The 10,194-nt window shown below is 52.4% G+C and overlaps 1 long non-coding RNA gene across 1 annotated transcript; it reads right to left on the reverse strand.

The window, feature by feature from the left end:
- Positions 1–7,429: 7,429 nt before the first annotated feature.
- Positions 7,430–9,267, reverse strand: LOC140615619 (uncharacterized). Its single transcript, XR_012016112.1, has 2 exons — positions 8,915–9,267; positions 7,430–8,707 (listed from the first exon to the last, which is right to left on the reverse strand). It is a non-coding gene; the product is annotated as an uncharacterized lncRNA (long non-coding RNA).
- Positions 9,268–10,194: the final 927 nt, after the last annotated feature.

The following is a 10,194-nucleotide window of genomic DNA, read 5'->3' on the forward strand; positions in this document are numbered from 1 at the left end:
TTATTTCTAGCCCTGGGCTGGTCCATGGATGAGGCCTGATGCCTACTTAAACAAACCAGACCCACGAGGGTTGGTCCCAGCATAAGCTGAAAGAGCAGAACCGAGAGTCCAGAAGGAAACGTGCTCTGATACAACTGATTTTTTAACTTAATTTAATTTAAACCCAATTAATTAACGTATAGTGTATTATACTTTCAGAGGAAGAATTCAGGGATTCACCAGTTGGAGAAAACCGCAGTGCTCGTGACACCACGTGCCCTCCTTCATGCCAGTCCCCTGTTATCCTCTCCCTTGTCCCCTCCCCTGCAGCAACACTCAGTTTGTTTTCTATAATTAAGAGTCTGTATTTCCTGCATCTGTTTTCATCTTATTTGTTTTTTCTTCCCTTCACAGATGTTCATCTGCTTTGCTTCTTTAATTCCACCTATGAATGACACCACACGGTCATTCTCTTTTCCGACTGACCTATTTCACTTAAGATGATCCCTCTACTTCTACCCACGTCATTGCAAATGGCAAGATTTCCTGCTCTTTGATAGGTGAGTACCATTCCGCTCTCTATGGCCATCATCTATCTCACATCCTCTTTATCCATCATCTGCCAGAGGGCACCGAGGGTCCTCCCATATTGTGGCTACTGTGGACCTGGCTGCTGTGGACATTGGGGTGCCGTTGTCCCACATCTCACTGCATCTGTATCTTCGGAGTGAGCTCCAGGCTTTACACATGCGGGTCGCAGGGCAGCTCTATTTGTAACTTCCGGAGGAGCCTCCACACTGTTTCCATGGTGTCTGCACCAGCCCGCCGTCCCGCCCACAGTGGAAGAGGGTTGAGTGAGTTTTACAGGACGTGGTAAAAGTCTGGTCCACATTTCATTTTGCGTCTTTTGGGCTCCAATTCTTTATCCTTAAGTATTTTTGGGGAAGCTGTGTGTTGGGCTCCTTTTCAGTCAGACATTTCCGAATCTAACAGGCCACAGATGGAGCCTGGTAGGAGGCAGAGGTGGGCCCCGGGATGAGCACGTGCCTCCTTCACAGCCTCCTGTAGTGCCTGAGGATCCCGCAGGGGGCGCCCAAGCCCAGGCACCGCCCAAGGGGCAGACATGTGCAGTAGGCCTCGCCTCCCTGCACTAACATGAGCCAGCCTGTGCTGGGGAGGCCTGAGGAAGATGTGGGGACATGTCCATGCTGATGAGCCACAGCCTCCTCAGAATGTGCGGGGAGTCTTCAGGGGGATATTGCACAGCGTTCACGCTGACAGGAGCCCCGGTCTCCTCAGGACACACGGTGAAGCTTCAGGAAGATGTGGGCCCACATCCACCCTGACAGGAGTCCTTGGGCTGCTTCAGGACCTGCGGGGAGGCTTCAGGGAATTGTGGGCCCGCACCCACCCTGACAGGAGCCCCTGGGCTGCCTCAGGACCCGCGGGGAGGCTTCAGTAAGATGTGGGCCCCCATCCACCCTCACAGGAGCCCCTGGGCCGCCTCAGAACATGTGGGGAGGCTTCTGAAAGATGGTGCGCCGCGTCCACTCTGGCAGGAGCTAACTGGCCCCTCAGGACATAAGTTGAGTCTTCTGGAAGCTGGGGGCCGCATCCACAGTGACAGGAGCCTCGGCCACCTCAGAGGGCCGCTTCAGGACCTGCAGTGATGCTTCGGGAGGACGTGGGGCCATGTCCACACAACCAGACGCTGATGTCCTCAGGACCCCCGGTGTAGACTTCGGGAAATATGGAGATGCGTCCATGCGGACAGAAGACCCCAGCCTTGTCAGAGCCTGTGGTGAGGCCTAAGAAAAATGTGGATGCCGAATCCACACTGACAGAAGTCTCCAGCCTCCTCAGGACACGCTGTGAATGATTCGGATGATTTGGGGCCACGTCCATTCTGACAAGAGCCCCCAGCCTCCTCAGGTCTTATGGTGAGGCTGTGGAAAATGTGGGGCCACGTCAAGACTGAGAGGACCCGCGTCCTCCTCAGGACCTGCACTTTGTCTTCGGGACACATGAGGCTGCGTCTAGGCTGACAGGAACCCACAGCCTCCTCAGGACCGCGGTGAGTTTTCAGGGGCCATGGGGCCATGTCCAGGCTGACAGGACCCCCCGGCCTCCTGAGAACCTGCTGTGAGGCTTCCAGAGGATGTGAGGCATCCAGAAGGATGTTCCTCCTCCTTCCAGAGGAGGCATACTCCACGTTGAGAGGAGACCCGGAGTACTCAGGACCCACTGACTATGACTCTGGAACACGTGGGGCCACGTCCGCATTCACAGGAGCCCGGCTTCCTCAGGACCCCCTGGAGGACTCTGGAGGCGACGTTGGGGGCCACGTCCATGTCAGAAGGGACTCCTCAGAACCATAGGGTAAGTGAATGGATAGAATGAATGGTAGGGTCAGGGGAGGGGAGGTGGTTTGTGGTTAGGCTTAGGTTAGATGTTAGGGGTTAGTGATTATGCTTATGGTTACAGATTAGAGGTTAGGGTGAGGGATAAGGGTAAGGGTCAGTGGTTAGGAGTTAGGATGGGGGTTTGGGTTAGGGACAGGAGTTAGAGTTAGGGTTAGGGTTTAGACTTTAGGGATTATGGCAGGAGGTTAGGAGTTGGGGTTTGGGTTATGGTTAGAGTTAGGGTTCGGCTACGTTTGTAGTTAGGGTTAGGGGTTAGGGTGTGATTTAGGGTTAGGGGTTAGTGTTAGGGGTTAGAGTTAAAGTTAGGGCTAGGTTTAGGGTTAGGGCGAGGGTTAGGTCATCTTCACCAGAGACGTTTGTCAGAAGCTTGTGACACCCAAGTGGAATAATGCAGGCCTGGAAGGTGTCTCCAGGTGCAGTATAGTGGTATTCTTCGAACCTCCTGAGTTAGAAAACTGCTATGGTCTCACGGCCATTAGAATGCAGCGAGTTGAAAGCTGACTTCTATGCAAGCTCTCTTGTGAGAGGTGAGCTCAGGGCAGGACCCTCCCGCATCCTGCCTGCCCAGCCTCATAGTTGCTAACATCCTTGTGTGAAGTGCTGGAAGAGATTGGAGAAATGCGAGTGGAAGTGTCAGGACTGTACTCACGTGTATCTCAGTTCAATACAGCGATTGCCAACGTCCTCTTTCAGTTTGAGTGTAGCTCGGGTATACCTCGCCTCGCTAAGTGTCTAGCAGACATCGGCCTGCAAAGCATACACACTTCTGAGAGTTGAGCTTATGGCCTGTACCTCCCCCATCCTGACTGCCTGTACGTTCTGCTTCCACAGCATTTCATTGTATGCGGGAGAGTAGCGGAGTGAGAACCAAGTGTCTGCCTTGTCAATTTCACGCCTAGCGGACAGCTGCCTCCAAGGCATGCACACTCCTTTGGTTGAGCTTATGGCTTGTAAAGCCCACATGCTGACCGCCTGTACGCTTCGCTTCCAAAGGATATCGTTCGATACGGGACAGAAGTTTTGCGAGAGGCAAATGTGTCTTAGTTCAATCCAGCAACTTCTGAGGAATTCCTCCCTCAGATGGGAGCTACGTACTAACTTCCAAAACTGAGTACCTAGCTGAAAGCTCTCTCTCTGGGGAACTTCTCCCTCGGAGATGAACTGAAACGTGGTCCTTCCCAGTTCCACACTGCCTGCAGATGCAGTTACAAACATCCTCACTAGACATGTTTTTCACAAGATCATGAAATGCAAGGGGCAAACTGCAGGCTTCAAGGTTGTGTGTCCGGGTGCAGTAAAGCGGTATTCATGGAGCATCCTGAATTACAATGCTGCCACGTTCTCATGGCCATCAGAACGCAGTTAGTAGAAACCTGGCTTCGAGGCATGCTTCCATTTGAAAGCTGAGCTCAGAGCAGGATCCTCCCGCATCCTGCCTGCCCGTAGTCGTAGATGCTAACATCCTTATGTTAGGTGCTGGGAGAGGTTGGAGAAATGCAAGTGGAAGTGTCAGGACTGCACTCACGTGTATCTGAGTTCAATACAGTGATTGCCAACGTCCTTGTTGCATTAGAGTGTAGCTCGGGTATACCTCGCCTCGCTAAGTGTCTAGCAGACATAGGCCTGCAAAGCATGCACACTTCTGAGAGTTGAGCTTGTGGCCTGTACCTCCCCCATCCTGACTGCCTGTGCGTTACTGTTCCACACCATTTCATTGTATGCGGGACAGTACCGGAGTGAAAACCAAGTGTCTGCCTTGTCAATTTCGTGCCTAGCGGACAGCTGCCTCCAAGGCATGCACACTCCTTTGGATTGAACTTATGTCTTGTACCTCCCACATGCTGACTGCCTGTACGCTTCACTTCCAAAGGATTTCGTTCGATACAGGACGCAAGTTTTGCAAGAAGCAAGTGTCTCTTAGTTCTATCCAGTGACTTCCTAGGAATTCCTCCCTCAGATGGGAGCTACATCCTAACTTCCAACCTGAGTACCTAGCTGAAGGCTCTCTCTCTGGGGAATTTCCTTCTGCGAGATGAGCTGACACGCAGTCCTTCCCAGTTCCACACTGCCTGCAGATGCAGTTGCGAACATCCTCACTAGACATGTTTGTCAGAAGCTCATGGGACGCAAGGCCCAGCTGCAGGCTTCAATGATTGTGTCTCCAGGTGCAGTAGAGCGGTATTCATGGAACGTCCCGCCTTACAATGCTGCTACGTTCTCACGGCCATCAGAAGGAGCTAGTAGAATGCTGGCTTCTAGGCCTGCTTCCTTGTGAGAGCTGAGCTCAGGGAAGGACCCTCCAGCATCCTGCCTGCCCGTAGACATAACTGCTAATATCCTTATGTTAGGTGCTGGGAGAAGGCCGGGAAATACATGTGGAAGTGTCAGGCCTATACTCCCGCTTATGTGATTTGAATACAGCGATTTCAAACGGCCTTCCTCAAAGAGTGTATCTAGTTTCTAACTCCCATGTACGAGTGGGTAGCAGACATCTGCCTCCCAGGCGTACACACTTTTGAGAGTTGAGCTTATGGCCTGTACTTCCCACATCCTGCCTGCAGGTACACTTCGCTGCTAACAGGCGTAGGCTTGATGCGTGACTGAAGTGTTGTGAGAGGTAAGTGGAAAGTGCCGGCACACAAGACTAGTGCCTCCACGCTGAATCCAGCGATTTCCTAGTAATTCCTGTCTTAGACAGGTGCTACATACTAAGTTCCATACGTGAGAAGCTAGCTGAACCACGAGTCCAAAAGCATCTCTCTTCTGAGAGTTGAGCTCACACCCAGTCCCTCACAGTTCCCACTGCCTGCAGAATGAGTTTTGAACATCTTCACCAGAGATGTTTGTCAGAAGCTTGTGAGACGCAAGTGGAATACTGCAGGCCTGGAAGGTGTCTCCAGGTGCAGTAGAGTGGTATTCTTCGAACCTCCTGAGTTAGAAGACTGCTATGGTCTCACGGCCATTAGAAGGCAGCTAGTTGAAAGCTGGCTTCTAGGCATGCTCTCTTTGAGAGCTGAGCTCAGGGCAGGACCCTCCCGCATCCTGCCTGCTCATAGTCATAGCTGCTAACATCTTTACGTGAGGTGCTGGGAGTGGTTGGAGAAATGCGAGTGGAAGTGTCAGGACAGTACTTATGTGAATCTGAGTTCAATACAGCGATTGCCAACGTCCTTGTTTAATTAGAGTGTAGCTCGGATATACCTCCCCTCGATGTCTAGCAGACATCGGCCTGCAAAGCATACGCACTTCTGAGACTTGAATTTATGCCTTGTACCTCGCACATGCTGACTGCAGATACACTTCGCTCCTATCAGGCTGAGGCTCGATGCGTGACAGAAGTTTTGTCAGAGGTTAGTGGAAGGTCCCGGCCCACACGACTAGTGTCTCCATGCCCAATCCAGAGATATGTGAGGAACAGCTCTCTTAGATTGGTGCTACATACTAAGTTCCATACATGAGAAGCTAGTTGAACACAGTGTCCAAAGGGTACTTGCCTCTGAGACTTGAGCTCACCTCCAGTCCCTCACAGTTCCACTCAGCCTTCAGATGGAATTTTGAACATCCTCACTAGACATGTTTGTCAGAAGCTCATAGGACACAAGGAGCTAGCTGCTGGCTTCAATGCTTGTCTCTCCAGGTGCAGTAGTGTGGTATACATGGAACGTCCTGACTTACAGTGGTGCTACATTCTGAAGGCCATAACAACGCAGCTAGTAGAAAGCTGGCTTTGAGGCATGCTTCCTTTTGAGAGCTGTCTCAGGGCAGGACCCTCCCGCATCCTGCCTGACTGTAGACATAGCTGCTAACATCCTTGTGTTAGGTGCTAGGAGAGGTTGTGAGAAAAGCATGTGGAAGCATCGGGCTTGAACTCACGTGTATCTGAGTTGAATACAGTGATATCCAACGGACTTCTTCAATCAGAGTGTAGCTATGTTCTAACTCCCATGTACGAGGGGTTAGGAGAAATCTGCCTCCCAGGCATACACACTACTGAGAATTGAGCTTATGATCTCTACCTCAACATCCTGCCTTCAGGTACACTTCGCTTCTAAAAGGCCTAGACTCGATGCGTGACGGAAGTGTGGTGAGAGGTAAGTGGAATGTCCCGTCACACAAGACTAGTGCCACCAAGGTCAATCCAGCGATTTCCTAAAATTCCTGTTTTAGACTGGTGCTACATACTAAGTTCCATAGGTGAGAAGCTAGCTGAACACCTTTTCCAAAAGCAACTTAGTTTTGAGAGTTGAGCTCGCACTCAGTCCCTCACGGTCTGATACAGCCTGCAGAATGAGTATCAAACATCTTCACCATAGACTTTTGTCAGAAGGTTATGAGACGCAAGTGGAACAATGCAGACCTGGAAGGTATCTCCAGGTGCAGTAGAGTGGTAGTCTTGGAACCTCCTGAATTAGAATACTGCTACATTCTCACTGCCATAAGAACGCAGCTAGTTGAAAGCTGACTTCTAGGCATGCTTCCTTGTAAGAGCTGAGGTCAGGGCAGGACCGTCCCACCTCCTGACTGCCTGTTGACTTAGGTCCTAGCATCTTTATGTTAGGTGCTGGAAGAGGTTGTGTGACAAGCATGTGGAAGTGACAGGCCTGTACTCACGTGTATCTGAGTTCAATACAGCGATTGCCAATGTCCTTGTTCAATTAGAGTATACCTCGGTTCTAGCTCCCATCAATAACTGTCTAGCAGACATCTGCCCGTAAAGCATACACACTTCTGAGAGTTGAACTTATTCCCTGTACCTCCCACATGCTGACTGCAGGTACACTTTGCTCCTATCAGGCCTAGGCTTGAATCGTGACTGAAGGGTTGTGAGAGGCTAGTGGAAGGCGCTGGCCCACACGACTAGTGTCTCCAAGCCCAATCCAGAGATATGTGAGGAACTGCTCTCTAGGATTGGTGCTACACACTAAGTTCCATACATGGGAAGCTAGTGGAACGCAGTGTCCAAAGGGTACTTTCTTCTGAGACTTGAGCTCACCCTCAGTCCCTCACAGTTCCACACGGCCTTCAAATTATTTTTTTTAATTTTTATTTATTTATGATAGTCACACACAGAGAGAGAGAGAGAGAGAGAGAGGCAGAGACACAGGCAGAGGGAGAAGCAGGCTCCATGCACCGGGAGCCTGACGTGGGAATCGATCCCGGGTCTCCAGGATCGCGCCCCGGGTCCAAGGCAGGCACCAAACCGCTGCGTCACCCAGGGATCCCCCTCCACACGGCCTTCAGATGAAATTTCGAACATCCTCACTAGACGTGTTGGTCAGAAGCTCATAGGACAAAAGGAGCTAGCTGCAGGCTTCAATACTTGTGTCTCTAGGTGCAGTAGAGTGGTATACATTGAACCTCCTGACTTACAATGTAGCTACATTCTCATGGCCATAAGAATGCAGCTAGTGGAAAGGTGCATTTGAGGCATGCTGCTGAGGATCAGAGTCACCCGTTCCAATTGAGGTCCAGTGGGGAATAGAGGAACCATGTCCTGATGATGCCCAGGTAGGGACCAGAGTCACCAGGTCCAGATGAGGCCCAGGTGGGGAGCATATTCACTAGGTCCAGGTGAGGCCCAGTTGAGGACCAGAGCCACCAGGTCTGGTTGAGGCCTAGAGGGGTACTAGAATCACCTGGTCCAGATGACATCCAGATGGGGACGAGAGTCACCAGGTCAGTGTGAGGCCCAGAGGGATTCCAGAGTCATCATGTCCAGGTGAGGCTCAGGTGTGGAACAGAGTAACCGGGTACCAATGATGCCGAGGTGAGGACCAGAGTCACCAGATCTGGGTGAGGCCCAGATAGGATCAGAGTCACCAGTTCCAGGTGAGACCAAGAAGGAGGCCACAGCAATCAGGTCCAGGTGTGGAACAAAGTCACCAGGACAGGTTGAGGCCCAGTTGGAGACCACATTCACCAGGTCCAGGTGAGGCCCAGGTGGTGATCAGAGTCACCAGGTCCGGGTGAGGACCAGGTAAGGACCAGATTCACCAGGTCCAAGTGAGGCCCACGTGGGGACCTGACTCACCAGGTATGGGTGAGGCCCAGGTGGCAACCCCACTCACCAGGTCCAGGTGAGGCCCAAATATGGATCAGAGTCGTGTTGTTCCAGGTGAGGCCAGAAGGAGACCACAGGAACCAGGTCCAGGAGAGCCCCATATGGGAACCAGAGCCACAAGATCCAGGTGAGGTCCAGGTGGAGACCACAATCACAAGGTCCAGGTGAGGCCCGGTAATGACCAGATTCACCAGGTCCAAGTGAAGCCCAGGGGGGGACCAGAGTCACCAGGTAAGGGTGAGTCCTAGAAAGGGAACCAGAGTAATCAGTTTAGTTTGAGACCCAGAGTGGGACCAGAGGTCCCCGATGAAAGTGAGGCCCAGGTGTCAAATAGAGTATCCAGGTCCCAATGATGCCTAGGTGAGGACCAGAGTCACTAGGGCCATGCAATTCCCAGATGAGGATCAGAATCACCAGGTCCTGGTGAGGCATAGAAGGAGACCACAGTCACCAGTATCAGGTGAGCCCCATGTCGGAACCAGAGCCACTCTATCCAGCTGAGTCCCAGGTCCATGTGAGGCCCACGTGAGGACAAGATACACCAGGTTGAATTGAGGTACAACTGGGGATAAGAGTCACCAGGTCTGGGTGAGGCCTATGTGGGGACAAGATTCACCAGGTCTGAGTTAGGTCACAATGGGGATGAGAGTCACCAGGTCCAGGTGAGGCCAAACTGAGGACCAGAGTCACCAGATCCAGGTGAGGTCCATGTTGGAAAGAGAGTCACCAGGTCCAGGAGAGGTCCAGGTGGGGACCAGAGTCACCAGATCCAAGTGAAGCCCAGGTGGGGACGAGAGTCACCAGGAACAGATGAGGCCCAGGTGAGTACCAGAGTTACCAGGTACACGTGAGGCCCAGGTGGGGACCAGAGGCAAAGGTCCATGTGAGGCCGGCTGGGGACCATGGACAACGGTCTATGTGAGGTCCAGGTGTGGAACACAGTAACCAGGTCCAGGTGAGTCCCAGGTTGGGACCAGGATCACCAGGTACAGGGGAGGGCCTTGAAAGAACCAGAGTCAACTGTTCAAGGTGAGGCACAGGTGGCAACCAGGGTCAGCAGGTCCAAGTCAGGCCAAAGTGGAATTCACAGTCACCAGGTCAGAGTGAGACCCCAAGGGGGACCAGAGTCACCTGGTCCAGGTGAGGTCCAGTTGTGGAACACAGTAACCGGGTCTCAATTATGCCCAGTTGAGGATCATGGTCAACAGGGCCAGGTGAGGCTCAGATGGGGATCAGAGTCACCAGGTCCAAGTGAGGCCCATATGGGGACCACAGTCACCATATCCAGGGTAGTCTCAGGTACAGACCAGATTCACCAGGTCCAGATGAGGTGCAGGTGGCAACCACACTCACCATGTCCCTGTGAGGTCCTAGTGGGGACCATAGTCACCAGGTACATTAGAAGCTAGAAACACTGTAGCCACCTGGTCCACATGAGGTCCATGTGGTAATGAGAGTCACCAGTTACAGGTGTGGTCGAGGTGGGGATCAGACTCACCCGGTCCAGTTGAGACCCAGGTGGGAACCATTGTCACCATCCAGGTGTGGCCCAGCTGAAGACCAGAGGTAACAGGTCCAGGTGGGTCCCTGTTAGGGAACAGTGTAACCATGTCCTGATGCTACCCAGGTGGGTAACAGAGACACCAGGTCCAGGTGAGGCCGAGGTGGGCACCAGAGACATGAGGTCCAGGTGAGGTCCCGGTGGGAACCACAGTCACCAGGTCAGGTGAG

The sequence above is a fragment of the Canis lupus genome, chromosome 23 (genome assembly GCF_048164855.1).
Source record: "Canis lupus baileyi chromosome 23, mCanLup2.hap1, whole genome shotgun sequence".
Taxonomy (NCBI): domain Eukaryota; kingdom Metazoa; phylum Chordata; class Mammalia; order Carnivora; family Canidae; genus Canis; species Canis lupus.